The sequence below is a fragment of the Metopolophium dirhodum genome, chromosome 1, assembly GCF_019925205.1.
Source record: "Metopolophium dirhodum isolate CAU chromosome 1, ASM1992520v1, whole genome shotgun sequence".
Taxonomy (NCBI): Eukaryota; Metazoa; Arthropoda; class Insecta; order Hemiptera; family Aphididae; genus Metopolophium; species Metopolophium dirhodum.
The window spans coordinates 143,222,300-143,246,222 of NC_083560.1; the positions used below are offsets into that span (position 1 = coordinate 143,222,300).

General features: G+C 36.5%; 1 protein-coding gene across 1 annotated transcript in view; it reads left to right on the plus strand.

Annotated features, from left to right (window-relative positions):
• The window catches only part of LOC132935139 (uncharacterized), a 494,638-nt gene that overhangs the window by 392,157 nt on the left and 78,558 nt on the right, over positions 1-23,923 (plus strand). The window lies entirely within an intron of this gene.

Below are 23,923 nucleotides of genomic sequence, written 5' to 3' on the forward strand. Positions count from 1 at the left end.
TGTAATAGTATTTATATCGGGTATAACTGTATACATGCAGTGGGGCGTATTTAGGAATTTGTCATGGGGAGGGTCCAGACAATTTTCATAATACAGATCTGTGGGGGGCTTCGCCTCCCACACCGCCCCAATAACCTACTCTTTTTTTTAATAAATTTACCATATTTTATATTATTATATAGAAATTCAATTTACTACAATGAATTGACATATATCCATTTTGATATTAATTATTTATTTTTAAGCATATCAAACAACATTTATAATACAAAATCCAATTTTCTAGGACTTAATGACATTTCATTAATTATTTCATCAACATCTTGATGTATGTCCCAATGAATAGACATCATAGCTAGTCCATTTAGCCTCGTCTACATAATATTATAATAATACAGTTAAAAATACAGTATAAATTAGTTATATTGTTATATAGTAGATATTAAATATTTTCCAAAATAATTAAAAGATTACTTCGTTCATTGTGGATCTTAGAAATGTTTTCAACCTTTTCAAGGTTGAAAAAGATCTTTCAGGTGTTGCTGTTGACACCGGTAATGTGCAAAACAATTTAATTAAAAAATGTATATTTGGAAAGTCAATCTTTGGGCAGCTCAAAAGTGCTTCTAACCCACTTTTGATGTTTACATCTTTACTTGTTATTTTTAATTTCCATATTTTAATATCGACATAAGCATTATCATGTTCAACTGGTGGTAAATAAAACTCAACCAAATTCTCAAATGATATTTTTTCTGCATCTGTAAATTTTAAGCTAAATAAACATTCAAACCCTATAAAAATATACAATACATAATATTTAATACCAATTTTTATATTAACCTAGAATCTAGATAAATAAATATACCTATTATATACACCTTCAAAAACGGATTTATGATTTAAAAATCTAGTTGTAAGTTGGTTGATAAAATTGTCAATAAATGGCATAAACACTGTCACTCTATAATAATCTTCTACATAGGATACTTGAGGATTCGCTCTATTTGTTTGTTTGTTTGTTGTGCGTTTTTTGGTTATTTCTGTGCCAATAACATTTGCCAAATTCTATTAAAATATTAAAAGTTAAATACATATTAACATACACATACTTTTAGTTTCTCATATAAAATATGAAATTCTTTTTCTGCATCCTGTCTCATTTCTTTTAAAGTATTAACTAATAATTCAATAGTACTTAAAGTAGTTTTTAAATCTATTCGTTCTTTCTGTAGTTGTTTACACACAGGCAATCCAAAAGCAAAAAATATCTAAAATATTTAAATATATATTTATACCATATATTTATATATTTATGTAAATGTCCAATTAACCCTACAGATGAACCCTAGAGATATTTTTACATTGATGGTTGATCATTTTCAAAAATATTACTGCCCCAGTGAATATGTGACCATAGATGAGCAGCTATTAGCTTTTCGAGGAAAATGTCCATTTAGGCAATATATTCCGAGTTAACCGGCCAAATATGGCATAAAAACATTTGCTCTAGTTGATCCTAGAACTGTCTATACTTTAAATTTAGAGACCTATCTTGGTGTACAACCCGACGGACCATACAAAATTAGTAATGCTTCTCAAGATGTAGTTTTGCGATTAGTTGAACCTATTTTTGGAACAAATAGAAATATAACGGGTGACAACTGGTTTTACCAGTATGCTTTTGATTATTAGTTTGAAAGAAAAAAAACTTACATATGTAGGTACAATTCGTAAAAATAAACGTGAAATTCCAAAAGAATTTTTACCAAACAAACAACGAGTTGAAACGTCTTCAGTATTTGGATTTCAAAAAGAATGTACATTGGTTTCATATTGTCCAAAAAAAAATAAAACGGTTTTAGCAATCTCGTCTATGCATCATGATGATGCAATAGACGAAGAAACAAGTGACAAAAAAAAACCAGATATAATTACATTCTATAATAGGACTAAAACTGGTGTTGATTTGGTTGATTAATATTGTCAAAATTATAATATCTAGCGAAACCACAGCCAATGAGGTGGGGCCTGTGTGTTTCACTGGGTGTCGCGGGGTTGACAGACCGCGGCGCTTGCTGAAGGCCGGGGCGTCCACGTCGCCGGCGGATGGATACTGACTTAGAAAGTTTGCTAACACCGAGCCAATCGTCCCATTTACGGTTGATTACGTGAATCAACCGGTGACACGAGATCCAATCACGGCGTCTCTGACGAACGTCTCGCTGAAGTGCGTGAGATGAGAATCACAGAAGGCCGACGCTAGCTCCTATATGCTTAAGGTGTCGCGTCGGGTGATTACTTCTCCGAACATCCCTCATGAGTACCTTGACCGATAGATGGTTCGCATTAGCTATGAGCAAAGATGCGTCCCTGGCGGGAGAGATCAAACCGAGTGGATGGGAAGGCGTACTGGCGACCTGGTCGGCGGAGGGGTGGTGATTTGGATTCAGTCAACAGTTTACAAATGACCCAGCCTTGGGGGGAGGGACTCCGATGCTGTGCACCGGAACCAACCTCGACGGCTGGGCGCCATCAATGGCAAAACCTTGAACGCACCAGCCCTCGGGCCAGCAAACACAGTTTGTCGTCAAAATAAGCACAATTTGTTACCGTAGGACTGAAATCACCGAAGAGTGGGCGGAGTCAGGAACCACATACCTGACCTACGGGCAGGTAACATCTTAGTAACGTTGGCGGAAGCGAGGGAAAGGGAGCTAAGGCCCATCGTTGCCGTAAGAACGGCTAAGGAAACTGCGGTGACGACGGCGACGGCGGGCTCGGATCCCCCGTTGCTGAGCGGAAACCGACCGCTACAAACAACACGAGGCCACTAGAACTCTGAAGGCGGCAGAATGAGGGCAGGTCTGGGGGACTGCTGGTTACACCGGGCCGGTGTTCCCGCGCCCTTACGGGTGAAGCGCCCGCCGGTCGGGGAGGGGCTGGCGGGCCCCTGGAGCGGTCTGACCTAGGTTACTGAAAGGGCATCGAGGTAACCCCGTGAAGACTTACTGGCACGCCCACCCACCTGGCAAGAACGGCCCAACCGGGTCACGACGAGTCAGGCGGGTGGACTGACCAGTACAAGTACACACCTGCTACCGACCTCGCCAAGACGAGTCACGTTGAGAGACTGGCTGACTAATCTGGTCCGGGAAAAGGGCAGGCGGGGTACGGTCTTAACGAAGCTAGCCCTAGAGCTTCGAGTTAACTGAACTGTAATCACAAGGGTTCGGGGCAGGTCAAGCTTGGTGCTAGCGAAATGACCAAGGACCTCCGAGTTCCCTGGGCCACCTGTACGGTTTAGAGCACGCTAAGTCACAAAAGGTCTGAAATGGGTAGGAAGGCGAGGGAGCGCCCGAACAAGGCTACACCCTCGAGCGCCCTCACGAAAAGCTTACTCATGATTGTGCAGAATCGTGCGGAGCGAAAAAGAGCCGCGGGATTGAGACCGCGGCTGACGATGTCCTGCCTGGGCACAGGGCTGGGTGGATGACGAACTGCTGGAAGGCGTCTTCGCACCCCCGGGTCACCTAAGGACCCCGTTCCGATCTCAACGCCAGTGGAGGGGCGCATCTCCAAACCGAGCTTCCCGGGGAAATAGGAAGCACCTGAAGGTGGTCTCAGAGACTTACCGGTGGCGACGGGGAAGGGTCATCAATGAAGGAAAAGAGGACTGGCTAGGCAGTTTTCAGCAGACCAGCCATTCCAACAGTATACCCCAGAGATGGGCAGCTTGCAGGTCCTCAAGGATCGCAGAGCATCTACTTACACATACGACTGCCCGACCGTCAGCTACGAAAAAGTTCCGTGCTCAAGGAGCAAGCGATCGGAGCGGACCGAAACGCAGAGCGTGGACTCACGGGAAAAACCAATAACCGTGTTCCAGGCGTATCAACGCACTGAGGAAGGGAAGACCTGATAGGCACGTCAAAAGCCCCCGACGTGGGTCCCCTTATAAGGATGACCGAGGTGATGGAGGGCACCTTCCTTTTCCGCACGGGAACCATCTACCCAAGTGGGGGAATTATACCACCTGCGACAAACCGGTGGGCTTGGGCGAGAGGCGCCAGAGCATGACGAGGGAAGCAGACGCGGACCTACGTTAGCGCGCTGGTGCTTCTAGCACGAACCTGACTGAGAGCACACGGGCCCGACCAACTCGTGTGCGAACACGTGCAAGGTGTAAGTCCGGCTGGGGGACACTCACCGACAAGCACTCAAACCCGAGCATTCGGTACGGACACGGCACCCGGCAAAAGAAAACCGTACCACTCAAAAAAAAGGTCGCATCGCGTCAGCGTAAGAACTGCCCCGGTGTCGATGCTAGTGGGAAAAGAGTCGTTGTGAGTACTCTGGATAACGGATCCTTCAATCTCATACCGTGGGCGACGAGGACAGCCCCACTGAAAACCCGACCTAGCTAACGCCCGAACGGTAACAGTGCCCGTCGAGCTGTGTGGCGTGCGTCCGGCCGACGCGCGCGTGTACCTCGTGTGCTCGCGCTCGCCGGCCGCGCGTTCGCGACATATGTGGATGGCCTCGCGGGGACTGTCTTGAGTAGCGCCTTAGTAGAAGGGGAGCTATTTGACTGGGTCAAATCCAGCGCTCGCCGACGCGGCTATACGAAACCCACCGATCTATCTCGAACGAGAGTAGCCGGCGGGGGACCGTCAGCCTGGCGCCTGGGCGCCCTGATGTAACCCGTCGGAGGGATGTTTCCGCGTCACCCAAAGGCGTGAAGGAGCCGCCCTCGCGACATATGGCTAAAGGTGTAAAAACCCCAGAGGGAATGGTCTTATAACTCCCCGTCACACAGTGGTTAGTAATGTCCGTAGCAAACGATATGCGTAAAGCGATCGAACAGTGGGGAGCCTAGAACTGGACAACTCCGGTATATCACCCGAGGACCAACCCAGTCGAACGCCGTAACCAGGAACTAAAAAAGGTCTACGCGCGCTACTCGTTGACGGCAACCACAACACCTGGGACACCAAGATAGCCCCCATTCTTTTTTCGATCAGGAACAGGCGTAACGACCGGACAGGATATCCACCATTGATACTCGTCCTCGGGGGAGAGGGTAAAAGGCCGGGGGACTGGATACTGTCACGGACAGCGGACAACCCGATCGAACAAATAAACATGAATAGGGTGAGTCGCGAAAACAATGTACTAACCGCACCACCGGTAACAGGTGGCCTGACGGACACAAAGTACAAAACAGGTGACATGGTGTACTAAAAGGCGCACAAAAAATTTCACGCTGGCACCGAAATGGTGGGGACCGGTAAAGCTGCACAAACGCGTAGGCAAAGGTGTGTTTATCACAGACCAACAGCCAGCACGCAAAATACACGTGTCCTGTCTCAAACGGGCGAACACCGAATCGCCCCAAACACCCCCCACCCAATCCCCCCAACCATAAAACCCACATTAGCATTTAAGGTACATAATTTCAGTCGGAACAGCACAGGACCACCAAATGGAGCGACAAGCCCCGAAGATTCACAGCACCCTCCAACAAGCGGTGGAACTGCTGGAACGCAGCCAACAGCTGCTGAGGCCGGCCAGCCTGGAGGAGGGCACCAGCACCACCACGGCGGCACGGGTACGCCAAATGACCACGGTGCACCTGCAGCGGGACTCGGTACTGTGGGCCGCCTACACACGTGGGTGGGAAGACTGCACCGTCGTGTTCAAAAGGGCGACAAAAGGCGAACCCACAACCGCAATGCGGCTCAATAGGGCGCGTAGCCCCAGACGGGTGACTCGACAAGCGGCTAACCCCCGACCGGCACCACCACTGCCGAAAACAAGGGCACCACAGCGACCGACACCGCCACTGCAGATGGAGCGGCCCATACCGGCGCCGAGGTCATCAACCATCCGACCATCAGGAACGGCCACAAACCCGCTGCCAGCGCCGAATATCACCACCGAAACGACAACACCGGCCACGCTCAACGCCCGCCAACGCCGGAATAAGCAGCGGATGCGCGAATATAAAGTAAAACACCTGCAGACGTCCCAGCAACACCTCCTGTAAAAACCGGCACCAACAGCTACCCCCGCCCCGTCACAGTCAGAGCCAGTGACACCAGACCTCGCCGTGGCCACGGTGCCGGAAGTGACAAACACTAACGGAGCAACCGGAGCCAGGGAACAACACCCCCAAACCGTGGATATGGAAATATCCTCGAAAGAGGAGGCGGACCTGTTAGGAGAGACGGCCGCAGGCATGGCTGACACCGAGGAAATGGAGGTCTTTAGTCCCCCCACGTCGCCCAAAAATGACTAGACACCACCAGGACCACGCCTGCTGAACACAGCCGGAAAGCGTACCCACGGACAGGTGTCTACCACAACCACCCTCCACACACACACCTTGACAACACCGGCAACGGCCGGATCACCACCGCCGTTGACGGTTTGGGGGGGAGTATGACGTGGTCCCGCGTAATAGCTGTTTGAATTAAAATAGTCTTTTACGCAGAAAGCCGTGCCGTGCTTCTCAAACAAACCGCCATGACGACGGACGACGCCGGCACGCGACACCCGCGCCAGGAACCGTCGGCCGGGCGTTTGGTGAACCGGATTGTAATGACGGATCAGTTTTCGACGACCCGCACGAGACGGAAGACACACACGTCACAAGCGTCTAGAGACAGAAAACGCCGAATGGCTGCTATATGGCGGCCTTATGCTCTTATCAATCGTACCTCTTATTAATAAAATGTATGATATAAGCTTAAAAGACATGTAGAGTTTTTAGTGATTTTAGAAACTTCTAGAATTTTAGAAACATCTCACACCTACCTAATTAAGAACCCTATTTAATTGCCAAGATTATGATGCTAAAAATTGTTGATTTGTTTATAACCCAACTATACACCCACCACTTGTATTTATCTTATTCTTTGGCTATTGACATAAGAAAGTTGCATACCCCTGTTATGAAGCTATAAAATTTTCCTAATAAATGTTTTATAAATAGGTGTATGAAATTATACAGTATAGTATTTAATTATCTAATTTATTACCAAGATTAGAGTCCTACCATGAAAAATTTATCAGTTTTATGATTCCCAAATCCTAGGACTTGGTAGTATAGATCTATCAAAGGTACGGTACAAAGGTGTATACATAGAAGTACAAAGGTATCTTCACTACACATAGCCTATCTGAAATATCACAAAATATAAATACTAATAGTTATACAAAAAACCTAAGTTTGGAAGACAATAATAAAAAAAATGAGACTGTTAGTATTGTATCTCAACTGAATAATACAGAAGTAATACAATAAGTAAACAATTTAGAATATGAAAAACAAAAATTTAAAAACATATTTGATACAATGTTACATACTGTTTCAAGTTTAGAAGAACTTGATGTATTGAAGAAATGTTTGTCGTCTGCACAACCTACATTATTAGCATTAAGAAATAATATGAATAAAAAGCCTTTTAAAAAAATGTCATTAAATATTTCACCAAAAAAGAAAAAAATTATACATCAGCGTCGATTTTTTTCTACTAAAAAGACAAAAACACACAAAAAAACTTCAACTATTTCAGTACCGAACAAAATCGAAAAGAATAATATAAGTGCATCCTTATTATTGATGAACATTGAATATTTGAATATTGAATGTTGACATTTTCTTATAACTATTTAGCTGTAACTATACAAGACATTGTTTGTTGTGTATTATGACGTGTATTGTGTATACCTATTATTTTGTAATTATTATTGAAGTAAAACTTCTTTCTTGAGGTATGCTTGGAAAAAAATTTGTAATGAAAAATGAAACGACACGTTTGTTTATTTATTTATTTTGCAAGTCATGCATGGTGGCGGCAGCATGAACGTTTATTTTTATTGTATTGATTTTTCTCACTTTCTCCCTAATTCCCTTATAATTTCAAGGGTCCCAATATTTATGAAAGAAGTTTTACTTCCCCAGAGTGTAATGGTGGGCTCACACACTTATATTTTTATTTATTATTATTATGACAGTTAATGTGAACCTAACTATATTATTATACTTAACAATTTGAATATTGACATTTAATTATAATTTATAACTATTTACCTGATTTGATATTGTAATTGAACATTTGAAATATAGTTAGGAATTAATAGATATTATAAATTATAATTATTTTTATGAACTATGAATGTTTGTAATATTTCATAATCTCTTGAGATAATATCACATACTATAATTCTGTGATATTACTGATAAATATTTGTGAAGATAAGAGGTACGATTGATAAGAGCATAAGGCCGCCATCTTGCAGCCATTCGGCGTTTTCTGTCTCTAGACGCTTGTACACACGTCCCCGGCCAATCGTATTTTCTATTTTTTTTCCTCTTCTCGTAACGGTTACCGACAGGGCTGATAACCCTTGCCATAATCGTTTTTTTGTTTTAATTGAACGAATAAAGTCAACCATCACCTTCAAAAGTTGTGTTTCTATTTATTAAAAACTTGTTTACCTCAATTCCCCTCACCCACGTGGCACCCACTAGGTCCGCAACAACTGTTCAACTTTATTGGTCATTTTTATTAAAAATAATAAATAATAAATAATCATTTTTAAACAAGAGAATCGTTCATACATTCAAACACCACGACGTTAGATTCAACTGCAAGGTGACGATTACGATGTATAGATACGTGTTTGAATATAAAGTCAAAATATATCATACAATGTAATGATAAGCTTTCTATAATATTAATATATTAATAATAAAATGTAGATAACTCACAGTTGGGAATTTACAACTGATTATCGTAGCGGTAAGCAAAAAATATAGTGTCTGCAGCGAAAAATAAAAATATCGCGCTCAATCTTGCGGTAACATTTTTGCCGCATTATTAATTTCGCGATAGTGAGTGCGTTCGTATTAAAACGTATGGACATTAAATTTCGCTGCCGCTACCGCTTCGGTTTGAGCGGACCTTATTTATATGTAATTATTATTTTAGATATAATAATATATATCAAATACATATGATTAAATTGCTTGAATCAAAGAAAAAGTATTAAATCATAATTATAGCATTATTAAAATAGTTGTTTTGGAATTAAACATTTTGTATTTGAACATTAGTAATTATTAACTTCCATAAATAACTTATTGACTAAAATATATAATGAAAGTTATTAATTACAAAAGGTAACTGTTATATAAGACTTTAAGAGTATAACAAATTCTTAGTTATAATATGTACTACCAGCTATTCATAATATTATAAGAGAAGTAATACAAGCTGCATATTACCTAAAAATAAATAATGTATTTACAACATATAACTTACTGAATATAACTTTTGCTCTGCCATTAAAAGAATCCCATGAATCTTTTGACCATGATTTTAATACTTTTTCCGCCAAGTCCAGCTAACTGTTTAGTCTAAAATGTCATAAAAAAAAAATAAAGTTAATGTTATAAAATATTAAACCTTCCATATACTACTATAAGTATGTATATTATAATATAGTAATTATATCTATAGTAAAAATATATTTACATGTTACTAAAGTCAAGGACTTACTAAAAAAATGTAGAATAGGAATAATAAAATATTAATATAATAACCAGTTAATAATTTGAATTTGATAAAAAAATATATAGATATACCTAATGTAATATGTATTTAATGTTTCTAAATCGAAACATTTTATTCTTTAGTAAAATCTTTTAATTTTAACCTTTAAAATCATTCAATTAATAAAAGCTATATATATTTCTGTAACACAGAAGTCAACTAACGCAAGTCCATTTTTTCAAATATTGAGTCAGTTCTATAGTTGGGATATCCTTTTTGTGATATTTTTAATTGTATTTTAACGTAAGTCCAACTAACATAAATGTATAGATAGTAAGAAGTGTTATGATCTAGCAATTGGGTTAACTGCTTAGTTCATAAAGTTGCAGGTAGCAAGACCGATTGTAGAGGATTTCTTCAGGATAAATAATTTAGACTGGTTGAAAGTAAGTTGTTTATTGAAAATACTCTAAGTACAATTTGACAAGTTGTTGCGTTGTCATTCGTAAAGGTGCTCGCCTGTACTGTGGTGTTACACGTCTGATCTACAGGCCGTTTCGGGTCTGGTTTTATAGGGCCTCCTGCCCCCCTACTTACCCCCTAGTCTATCGACTTATCTGCGGATTTCACAGGACGTTGTTCAATTAATCATTGATACATTTCCACGTCTGGTTATTCCGAGAATCGTATCCTGTTATCGTGTTTGCAATATATGTTATACGCCATCCGTTACATTCTAGATACTATGCACTACTATATATATATATACATATACATATGCATATTCCATAACAATATTCATGCATTTATAATTTAAGATGAGATTGTAGTACCTATTGCAATGAGATAACAAGATAACATTTAATTGTTATATTCATACATTTATAATTTAAGTTGAGATTGTAGTAATGAGATAACAAGATTCGCATTGTGCCCTCTCGGTATCTTTCCATAGGTTTTCTATTCGCATATTATATGACTGATTTATCTAGTCGAATTAATGTGCCATTGCTTATCTAGTTTTTATGTTGCCAAATGTAGCTGAAGGCAGAACGATCACAATAATATATTATGTGTATTATTGGGTTCGTTACACCTCCCCTCTTAAAGTCATATTTTACTGTCTAAACATTAAAATGTGGCTCATTTCTTAATATTAAGTACAAGCACCTTCCCTAATTTACAATTTTACATTCATAAGTTATTACAATCATGTTTACAATAATTATCATTTTACAATTACATATTTTGGTTACATTATTTCGAAATATTCTCTTATTGTTTTCAAAAATAATATTAATAATATTATAGATAACAGACACGAAAAGTGCTCTCTCTTTCATAGTTGTAATTTAATTACTTTCCAACCTTCTTCACCTTCTTGGACCCATTCTACCACGCTGTTTCTATCGCAACTTCACCTGCACTTGTTATCCAGCCTAGTTATTGAGCCTGCTGTTTTTGACTTCAATTTTGCAGTTTTTGACTTCGCTTCAATCGTGTGAGTACCTACTGCGCTTTTTCTTCACGTGGTTATCACTTCCCCATATTGGCAAAATCGTTTCTAACTTCAACTTGTCGGGTGCGGTGCTGGCTGCCTACCTTGCTCCTTAACTCTTACCGAGGTGGTTGTATATTGCCTTACTGCTACGCCCGCCTTGCCCGCGCAGCAACGCTCATTTAGTTGCCTATCTCTTTCGCCTGTTGTTACTTACGTCCACGTCGCCACTCCTCAATAGTCACCTCTTAAACAAATATGCCTACATCTCAAAAAACAACTCCATTATCCAAATTGGGCACCACCGCTGCAAAACCTAATACTCGTAGTAACTCGTCGTCTGCTCCGCTACCTCCATATCCTTCTAACAGTGACTTGATGACCGCCATTCTGAACATTCAAACCTTTCAATCAACGCAATTCGAAGAACTTCGCGGCTGCCTCACTAAACTTACTCATGATGTTTCTCACCTCCAGAAAGAAAATAATTCCCTTCGCGCTGAGCTCTCCTCTCTCAAAACTAAATTCGACAACCTTGATGTCGGATCCACCACCCCAACAACTACCGCCTTCGCTGCTCAACTGCTTCGCGAAAACTCTGAGAGCAATAAATGCGCTTTCAGTACAATTCTCTACGGTATTACTGAATCGCGCTCTGCTTCTGCTGCGCTAAGAATTGCTGACGACAGCGCCGAGGTGTCTCGAGTTCTGGAATCCATTTCTCTACCAGTGTCCAATAACTTTAAGGTATTTCGTTTGGGTGGTCCCAGTTCGCGCAAACCAAGGCCTCTGAAAATGATTTTTTCTACCAAAGACGAAGCCGCCAGTCTTCTCCGTAGTTACCGCTCGGCGATCAATACTGGCCTAAAGTTACCTGACAACCTTCGCATAGTCCGTGACAAGACAACTCTCGAGCGACAACTACTCCGCTCATCCCACGCCGAATTAGAACTTCGTCAACAATCCGGGGAATCAGACCTCTGTATCTCTTACATAAATGGTGTTCCCTCCGTTGTCAAATCCAAGCCAAAAAACTAACTGATTGCCGCCCTGCCTTATCTCACCAGTTACCTGCTTACTTATCTCCCTCATGCTCAAGACTCCATTCTTCTTTTACTAATAATTGTTCTAATTGTTATAATAGTTTTATTTCTTGTGATAACTTTGTTAATGAATTTATGTCTTTTAAAAAAAAAAATGTCTCTACCCCACCTTTATTATGTAACAGCAACATTATTCATATGTCTAATTTAAACATCTACTACCAGAATGTTCGTGGTCTTAGGACTAAGTTGGTTAATCTTAGGAGCTCCCTTCCCTTAATTCTCTCTTACGATATTCTTATCCTCACCGAAACTTGGCTAGTCTCCGACATTTCTGATTCCGAGCTTGGCCTATTTGGCTTTCACATTTTTAGACTTGACCGGAACATTGAAAATAGCCCCCACTCTCGGGGAGGTGGAGTACTCATCGCCATCAAACCCAAATTCAACCCCCTCCCTGTGGCCTTAAACGTAAATAATATAGAGCAACTATTTGTTACAATCACTCTTAACTCAACCTCTATACTAATAGGATCCACTTATCTTCCACCGCTCTCCCCACTCTCTATAGTTGAATTGCACCTATCTAGCGTCGAACATCTAGTAACGACACTCAAGCCTAATACTATTATATTATGTGGTGATTATAACATACCTCAGGTTTCATGGTCGTCCGACAATCTTGGTCTCACTGCTTCTGGTTGCTCATCTCCTTTATCTAATGCAATTGCCGACTCTTTTTCCTTCTTAAACTTCTTCCAACACAACTACTGTTTCAATAGCAGGGGCAACACTCTAGACCTAGTCTTTTCTAATTCTAGCAAAGTGTCAGTTGTTAGAGCTCATACTTCCGTCCTTGCCCCGGACACTTACCACCCTCCCTTGTTCATTAGTCTATCTCTCAATGCCGAACCCATTGCTCAAGCATCCCACTCATTTTACGACTTCAAAACTGGTGATTACACCTCCATATCTCACTTTCTCAACTCTTTTAATTGGAAGTCTACTTTCTCTGCTTACTCCATTAACGATGCCGCATCCGTTTTTAATGACGCTCTTCTTACTTCAATCGATAAGTTTGTCCCACTCAAATTGTTTAAAACACCTAAATTTCCTCGCTGGGTTTCCCCATTACTCAAAAACATGATTATAACCAAGAAACGTGCTCACATAACCTTCAAACGTTCCAACCTTGCTCTTGACTATACGATATTCTCTCAACTGCGCGCCAAATGTAAACGTCAGTCCAAATTTGATTATTCTCTTTACATCAAAAAAACCGAAAATGCCATCTCAACCAATCCTTCTCACTTCTGGAAATTTACTAAAGATCTAAAATCTAACCCTCCAATCCCTTCTACTGTTCATCTCCATGACGAATCAGCCTCTTCCCCTGTTGATTCAGCAAATCTATTCTCTAAATATTTCCTATCCGTTTTCAAGCCTCCTCTCCCCTCACCATCTAGTACCCATTTAGATAATCTATACCCATATAATCTACCGTCAAACTGCCACTTCAGTCTTGATGACGTCCATTCTGCACTTGCTTCACTAAAAAATAATAATTCTAACGGGCCAGACGGCATCTCTGCTCGTCTACTATATAGTTGTCGGCATGCTATTGCCGCTCCAGTCTTCATCCTGTTCAGACGCTCTCTAGACGAAGGCATTGTCCCCGATATATGGAAAACCTGTTCTATCACCCCCATCTTCAAGGCTGGTGACCGCTCTGACGTTTCCAACTATAGACCCATTTCTATCTTGCCTCACCTGGCCAAACTCCTTGAATCCATTGTTTATTCCTGTATTAAAAGAAGCCTCAATCACATAGTTATTGACTCTCAACATGGTTTCCGTCCTGGCAAGTCAACCATCACCAGTAGCATTTCTTTCACCACCTACATACTAAACAGTTTTGAAGCAAATAGTCAAGTTGACACAATCTTTACTGACTTCAAGAAAGCGTTTGACTCAGTAGACCATGGACTTCTCATTGCCACTCTTGACTCGCTCGGTATCGGCCAACCACTCATCTCCTGGTTCGCATCCTACTTAACATCTCGTAGACAATTTGTTAAACTAAAAGGAGCCGTTTCAGAGTTGTCAGTAATTTCCTCTGGTGTTCCACAGGGAGGTCATCTGAGTCCTCTTCTTTTTATAATATTTGTAAACTCCATAGATAAGTGTTTCTCTTTTGCCAAGGTTCTCCTATTTGCGGATGACATAAAAATTTTTTATAAAATTGACTCACCCTCTGACTGCCTTTTATTACAAGCCGAATTGGATGATTTCTTCGTTTGGACGCGTCACCTTAACCTGCCCCTCAACTTGGACAAATGTCACGCTATGACTTTCTCTAGGAAACGTAGCCCCTTACTACACTCATACCACCTTGGCAGCTCCCCCCTCTCTCGCGTCCATCTTATCAAAGACTTAGGCTTCTTTCTATCGCCCACACTCTCCTTCAAACACCACTTAAATGTCACTGTTGGTAAGAGCTTGAAGATCCTCGGATTCATCAAACGAAACACATCCCTCTTTACCTCCGCCACCTGTCTCCGTACCCTCTACTTCAGCCTTGTCCGTTCCATCCTCGAGTATGGATCGGTAGTTTGGTTTCCTTATCTGGCCTGTGATCAATTGCGTCTGGAACGAGTACAAAGTCGTTTCCTGTCTTTTGCTGCCTTTTTATTAAATATTGAGCACACAGCTCATGATTATAACGTTATACGCTCCATTCTCAATATCCCAACTCTGACATCTCGCCGTAAACACGCAGATCTCATGTTCATCTCGTCTCTCCTCAATGGTACCATCGACTCCCCCGACCTACTAGCCACTGTTTCATTTCGCATTCCCTCTTACTCTACTAGACACCATTCTCTTTTCTCTATCCCTACCCATCTCACCTCGTATGTTCACAACCAGCCTCTCCACAGAATGTTACACCTATTAAACCAACTTTAGTCCTACCACTTTACTTTTTACCTGTTATCTATATATAATTGTCAATTTATTTTCTACTTATGTAATTTACCTACTTCGCTTATTTTTGTTAACCAAATGCTCTTCGGGGCGTATAATTATCAAATAAAATAAAATAAAATAAAAATATACGTACAATCCACAATATATTTTTGTTACATTGATTTTCAACATAAAGTACAATTTAATATTTAAACAATTCATTTATCATTTGTTAACTTTTTGTTAGATTACAATTAGTATTACAATGTATCATTATTAATTATTATCTATGTTAGTTTATGCTAATAACATATATATATTTTTTTTTTCACAATATCACTTATTGTAGTGTTAGTATTTATCAATGCTTAAAGTTATTACAATATTTTCTTTTGTTTACATAATATATATAATATATATACTTTCCTTATGTATTTCATCTTCAACAAGGTGTTAACAATATTAATTAATAAATTTAATATCATAATATATATATTTTTTTTTCTCTTTTTAACTTAGTTCTATTTTTTATCTTTATTTCCCACATGTTTTCCTATTTCTTATGCATATATTTTTTTTTCTTTCTTTTTAACTTTGAAATGATTTGATTTCCCACACGTGTAACAACCAGTGTTACTTCTATTTTGATTATTACCATAATTATTTCGCTGATTATTATTATCGTTATAATTGTTACTATATCCGCCGCGATTATTAAAATTACTGTATCCTCCACGATTAACATTTTTATTGAATTTATTGTATCCGTTACTATAACCATTTCGATTATTAAAATTATTATTCCTACCGTTTTGATTCATATGCCCGTTATTACTGCGGTAAAATGTATTATTTTTACCATTATTATTCTGTTGCTTTGTATTATCCCCATTTACACCCTGATTTTCGTTTTTACTAAAACTTTGACTTTCCGCATTATTCTGCAAATTTTCTATACTCATCCTAGAATTATATTCGATTTCTTCGTCAAGAGCCATTTGTATACACCCCTCTAAGGACTTAGGACTTTTTGCTTTCAGTACTATATATAAGTGATTTGGTAACCCTGTCATAAATATAATCATAGCCTGTTTTTTCGTTTGGTTTTTCACTACAGTTTCCTCAGCTTTGTTCAACCATACGGTACTGGCTGCACATAATTTGTAATATAATTCCTCGATTCTATTCGCGAATTTCGCTACGCTTTCCCCTTCTGCCATACGTGCCGTATTTAAACCTATTGATAAAGCCCTTTCCGAAATTTTATGCTCGAATGCCCCTTGTAAAATTGATTTTATTGCTTCCCAAGAATCTAACGTGCGATATTTAGTTACTTCCAAAGTATTTCCCGTTAATTTAGAAGTTATAATTTTTAACAATAGTTGTTTGTCTATCTCTGCAATATCGTTGAGTGCTATCTCGCATGTATTTATAAATTCTCCTACGTCTTTTTTAGCCGTGCAAATTGGAATCATAGAAACTGCTTTATCTAAATCCATCTTATATTTTACGTTCGCTACTCTTTTCCTAGTTATTTGTTCTAATTGAACGTGTTTTACACCTGGATCAGATCTAGAACCTGATCTACCCGATAATTTTTGTTTTACACTTTTCTAAGGGGTGAGGACCTTACCTAACTCTTCTGTTTGACTTAAGGTCCTAAAATAATTTTTCCTAGTAACGTTGTCTATACCTTCTACTATTTCTGTAGTGTCTATTAAAAATTCCTCTTTTACCGTCCTATTTTTCCTTACTGTTTCTTTTCCTAATTTTTTATTTTTAACTTGTCCTATCGATTCATCCGAAGAACTACTTTCAATATCTGAATTACCTGATTCTTTATTCATATATATTCAATAATTACTAATATCATTTAAGAATATTTAATTTATTTAACTCGACATTTATTCTCATAATTTATTCTATATACCATACACGTACGCATGTATTTACGTACGCCGCGTCGTATTGTGTAGTGTATATGTTAAGGTCAATGACGACATTTGGTGAATGTTGACATTCACTGCTGTTTTTGGTGAATGTCAACATTTTGAATGAATATTAAAAATTTTCCAACAGTCGCCGGTGATTGTCAACATTTGCAACGATTATCGGTGAGTATTGACATTCACAATTAAGTTTTGGTGAATGTTAGACATTTTTAGTTAAAATTGGAGTATATACGTTATCGTATCATACGTTAAGATAGTAAATGTTTATAGATATGATATTGTTCACATAATATTTAATCGAACGGTGTTTAATGATCTATATAATATTATCATAGACATTTAGGCATTTAACGTCACGGTATCTGTCTGTCTGCCTGTACCCACTACCTATCTCCTCTCTCTCACACACACTAAGCTTTTGCTTAATCGCATAATTGGCGATACGTCAGTCATCGTACCTAATTTAGTAGTGATGAAAAATACGTTTATATCGACCAGTGTCGATGTATTTCATTTATCTTACTTACACGAACGAAAAGGTAGACTGTTGTGACTGATTGAATTTGTTATACGTTCGAGTTACCTACTAATTGTTCACGTGTATAATGGAGAACATACGAGAAGTTTTTTACGAACAATTTAACACTATATTAAGTACAAAAAGAGAAGACAACAATTTTTATTTGAGTACTGAAAAATATAACAAATGTGTTGAAGACGTTCTCAAGTTTAAGGGGAAAGAAAGTAAGCAACGCGCCGTGTTCAAGTTACCATACGATGGGGTGAAGTGGACCAGTTTTTGGTATATTTCTTAAGATTCCGAAGAATCTATTTGATCAAAATGATTGAAACTTGGAATATATAATCTATACGTATGAATACAACTACCTATTTATGATTTTTTTTTTCAATTTTATATACTTTTTTTTTTGTTCTAAAAAGTGGTCCACTTTACCCACATATGTGGGGTGAAGTGAACCGGGTGTTTTATTACCGTTATAAACCATTTTAAACAGTTGGAGAGGTGAAGTGGACACCTATTTTATGTTTTTTTAAAAAAAAATAACACTAGTGGTACATCACTTTGATTAATGATATTTTTATATTATCAGTCTTAATTTTACATTAATCTTTTGTCCTTATTATTATAAAATAATTTTTAAAATAAAAATACTTCTTAAAAATAAAAATAAAATAACAATCTTGAAACTTTCAACAAATGGTAACTTATAACTAAGTATAGAAAACAATAGGAACAATCTTAAACATGTTAACAAAGTGTACCTATATTTACTCTTTATAGGCACTATTTAATATAATACAATACAGTTTATTCACTTATCAGTTAAGGAGATCATAATCTAAATGTAAATTAGGAAAAACAAACCTATTTCTTCTTAAGTCTACTGGTTCATAAATATTACATACTACATCTTTATAGTCAATTTCACATTCATCAGCGATATTCGGAAAAGCAAAATAAATATTATTCTTCCCTGTAATTTTTCTTATAAAACTTACATATAAAATATTTTCATTCACATTTAAAATTTTACCAACATATAATAAACCTCTTTTTTTGGATTCGAACCTTGCCATAATATACTCATCAACTAAATAAACCGTTTTATTACTTGGCAGAGAAGCTATAATGTTATTGTCATTGAAATCTGTGAAATCTGAATACTCAACTTCAGCATTCGTTTCTTCAATAGAACTTATGTCACTTATTGAGTCAAGAGATTCAATAGATGTATTATCACTTTCTTCTTCTTCAGCACCAACACTTTTACCTGGTTCAATATTTAGTTTTTTACCTCTTACACGAGTACCTTCTCTTTGTTCAGAACACCTTAGGGTCTTCAAAGTTTCAATTATGGAACTGGACCATGAAATTGTAGAACTTTCTAAACTTAATTCTGAATCTGGTAACTTTTTAAGGACTTGTAATCTATCAAGAGGACATATACCACAAGCAGAAAACCCAGAAACTAAGTTAGTGCTTTTTGATTGCAGTGCATCAATAGTAGACTTTAGAAGCGTAGGAAATTCACTTTTTGGTATAACTCCTCTGTTTGAAATTTTCCAAGTTAATGGGATTTCTCTCCATTTCCTTTTTAAGGACCCACAAAATGCCACATATAAAGGTTGACATATATGTGTGGTGTTAGGTGGCAATAAAATGAACTTTATATAATGTGCTATACAAGTATTTATGACAGAAATGGAAACATGACTAGATAAATTGTCACCAATAAGTACACGTGGACTAGGTTTTTTCTTCAAAAATGGTAGAGCAAGGGAATGGAACCAATCATCAAAAATCCTTTCATCGAACCAACCACTTTTACTTCGATTGTACCTAGTTCCTTGAGGTCCATTTTCTTTCCAAGTAGGATATAAATTCTCAGCCTTATAAACAATGTCCGGAGGTAATAATTCACCTTCAGCATTTCCTGCCATCATCACAGATATACTAGTCTTTGAAGAATCTAAAATATTTTCAGGGTGTTTGGAACCCCTTTTTGTAATAATTTTTTGTTTTTTTCGGATCATCAGTGAAGTTTGTTTCGTCGTAGTTTACAATACTACAAGGAGAAACATTTTCAAGTGACTGTGATAAATTATCAAAATAATTGTTTACCACTTCTTTAGTTATATTAGCCTTAGCTCTTTTAATATTTTCTCCAAACCTTTTTTCTTAACTCCGGATGACGTTTTAAAAAATGTTTTACAAAATCAGTTCCAGGTAAATTGTTTTTGAATCGCTTTTCATTCGTCTTATCTTATCAAGGTAACTTTTAATTATTAATCTTTAGTCTTTTCTTGTCATAGGAAATTCCCAATTAGCACACAATAATAAACCTTCACATTACTTAGTTTCCTCTAGATCATTTAAAACTTTTTGTCCTCCATAACTATGAGTATGAGTACCACTTACTTTTCTTTTTAAAGTTGTTCTTGGAATACCATACTGCTCTGAAGCTTTTCATAGGGATAATTGTTTTCTTTTTACAGCATTTACAGCCAAAGATAAATTTTCTTTGGTGTACTTCAAATTGTAACGTCCTGTGAAGTTCTTTTTATGGTTTCTAGGCATTTTTACTTTTTGGATGGTGGACCACTTTAGCCTATGGGTTTAAAAATGTTTATGAGTTGTTTCACTAAAAGCTAAATAATAATAAATTTACAATTAGGATTGAAATAATGTATTCATATGAACTTATTGAAATATTTATCAAGTATGAATATTTTCAATTTAGGTACTTACTTTTGAGATTTTTTTGACTTTTTGATGACCATCATATAAAAACAAAAAAATGAGGTTTGTTATCAAAATAATTTTGATAACATATTTTGTTCGTATTGTTATCACTAGTATCAAACATTGTTCGTTATCATACTGCTATGGAGGTAGAATTTATTAAACTAATTTTGATGAAACAATGTTAAAGTTATGCTGATAAACATTAAAAAAAATGAAAATGGGCAACTTCATACCAGCAGGTTCACTTTACCCAGTCCGACGGTATTGAAAAGATATGATGTCGTTAAAATAATGTCTCTCTACATTAGACAATATAAAAGAGCTAACTGCTCTTCTATATTGTCTAATGTATCTTCTTCATCAATTAGTAATAAGCAGTTCAAATAAGAATGTTCCAATGTAAGATCATTAGATTCTTCAACATTATAATTGTGTAAAATCTGCCTTTCGACAACCAATGTAAATTTTCCATTGATGTTTCTAATGCTGTGTTTCAATACTAAAATATTGTGTAAAATGATTTCCTTAAATTAATCTTCTGAAATTATAAATTATACATCATAATTAAAACATTTAAAAATAAAACATTAGAAGGTTACTATTTTTACATACCTGAAGAATTTTTTAATTTATTTGGTTTTGGAGGCGTTTTTTGTTTATTTTCTAATACTGCAACATAATATAAGAAAATAAAATAAGTAATATAATCCTAGTAAATTGTAATCATTGAATAGTTATATATTTTTATAATATTATATTTTTAAACTAACAAGTAGTCAATGGTTGGCTTAAGTTATCTGGTATAAATAATTGTCTGGATACCGCAGATGCTTGTGCTATATTAAAAATACAAATTAATATGTAATGCTTTTCTTGTTATATAGATATAGTACAATTTAAAAAAAAACACTATTAATAATTTTACCATATGTTTTTAATGGTGAATACTTCTGAATAGTAGGATATATTTCTTGTGAAAGAGCTATTAAAACAAATGTTAGTGTAAAACGTTTGTAAGACTACATATCAGCGTATTATATACTAGCCTTAAAATCATATTATGTATATATACTAACAATGGTATTTAGTCATCTTAATAAGAGGTGCTGATTTAATTTTTTTCTCTATGCTTTGAGTGTAATCTAAAATATGTTTCATTTTTTATAAGATAGAAAAAATGCGTTTTAATAGAACTAATTATTAGGTTAGGTATACTGTATACATACATGATTGAAAAGTTTCAGGAGATAGATGTAATTTTCTAGGAGATTCAGATAAATTTCTTTTTTTGTTTTTTCTTGCTCTTGCCAAATTATTAGGAGAAAGTACAATACCCACACAACAATTGCCAATCATAAATGTTTCATAAATGTCTAATTTTGGCTGGAAATTAAATGTTTACAATCAAACACTTATACAACCATGATTTAACATTTTATTTTTTAAAACCTTAATTAAAATATATATTAGTATTTATAATATATTAAAAAATAAGTCATTAAAATTTAACTAATATTTAATTAGAAAAAAATGTTAAAAATTAATTATAATGAAATGTTAAGCAATATGTCTAAATAAAACACTGAAAATTCAATGAAAATTAAACATTAGAAAAAATGGTGTAAAATAAAATATATGAATCGATCTTTAGAAACTAATAATATCTAATGAAACTTAATAAACACGTATATCATTATGAATTTTATTTTCAGTCAATATATACAATTGATGCCTATACCTAATAATATAGTAATATATATATTATGTACAATATACTATATGATAATATACTTATTATTGTGTATAAAAATAAACTTTATATGAATACATATTGATTTATTTTGATATAATATATATAAAATTAATTATAATATATGTATTATACAATAATAATAATACTATATAAATATATAATAATAACACATACGTCACATAAATAATTATAGTTAGTGGCGGATTCAGTAGTTTTTAATTTTTTTGGGAGTGGGAGAGGTGGTTAATTAAACATAGGTTAATCGAATTTTTTTTTTTACCAACGCTTTGCCCTCTATTCGTACGTATTTGTACGCGCAATATAAACATTTGTACGCTCTTCGTTCCGGGGGGGATATCGATAAACGCGTCGGGGGGGTGGCGAGACGTCACACCAGCCCCCGACATAGATAAATCGAAATTTTTTTTTTACCAACGCTTTGCCCTCTATTCGTTCGTATTTGTACGCGCAATATAAACATTCGTACGCTCTTCGTTGCGGGGGGGATATCAATAAACCCTGCCGTGGGGCGGAGGGGTGGCGAGACGTCACGCTAGCCCCCGACATAGGTCATTTGAAATTTCAAATGCATACAATCAAAGCTCTAAAATTAAAATTATTTGAACATACTTAGCGTATTTTTGAGACTTTTGGATTTATTTGAACATGATATATGGTCATAGATAGGTATAGTTTATATACCTATTATTCTAGGAGTCCATATAGGTACTTAACGTTATTGTTTAATTTGAAAAACTTTCACGGTCACCAATACAATCTGTACCTACCTATGTATTGTAATATATTAATCTATAGGTATTTGAAAAAAAATTTGATTATACAAATACCGACATTTAAAAAAGAAAATAGCTACGTAATATTATATTATTCTCCTATTTACCATCTACCTAGTATTATATTATGGTCAATGTGTATCCACTAGACGAGATGGTGGATAGTTTCTGATCAAACTGCTGTACTATTTATTATTTCCAATACTTTTATTAATTATTATTTAGTTAATTTTTCTTTAGATTCAAACAAAATGGTGTGGTCATTATATTATAGACTTTATAGTAGGTACTATACTATATTATGTCCGCGAATTAAATTTTTTTTAGTATTAGGTATTGTAAAATATTTTGAAATAAACTCTGAATATACCTTTAGACTTCCATTATTTATTAATATTTACTATAATAATTAAGACAATTTATTATAAGTCTGCTGTATGAGTTTGAAAATGATTATGTGTGTTTTAAATTTAGAATAGATTACCTATAGGTATATTTTTATTTCTATTGACTGATACCCACGCGCTAGCTGACAAAGCCGGCCGTCCATGTTCTCTAACTCCGGTACTACCGCCTTTTCTTAAAATAGTGTTCATGTGGAATAATATTATAAAGAAACAATCAATTGTTTAAAAATAGGTACCTATAGTAATTTTGTTTAAAATATTAGGCACTTTTCATTAGCTACGATTCTGCAGTTGACAGACGACCATCATATTATACCTAGTGTTATACTTGCAGTTGAGAGAGACAAAACCGTTTTTCGTAGTTTATATTTTATTTTTTTAATTTGCTTACTTATTAGTAATAAGTAGTTGGACGGTTTTTGTGAAAAGGGAATCAAGTCACTTTTTGGACATTTTGATATTATACATGAAAATTGAAGGAAATTTTAAGCCGGATCTAGTGGTAACACTGTCATTAACATGTGACCAGTATTTTCATTATGTATTACAGTGCGCGTTTAGTGTCAAGTCAAAAATAAATATTTTTTTTGCGAGAAAGGTCTCAAGTCACATATTTTTTTCTATTTTTCAATGTGTTGATATTTACTGTGGTAAAAACATTAGGTGTACATTAGTATA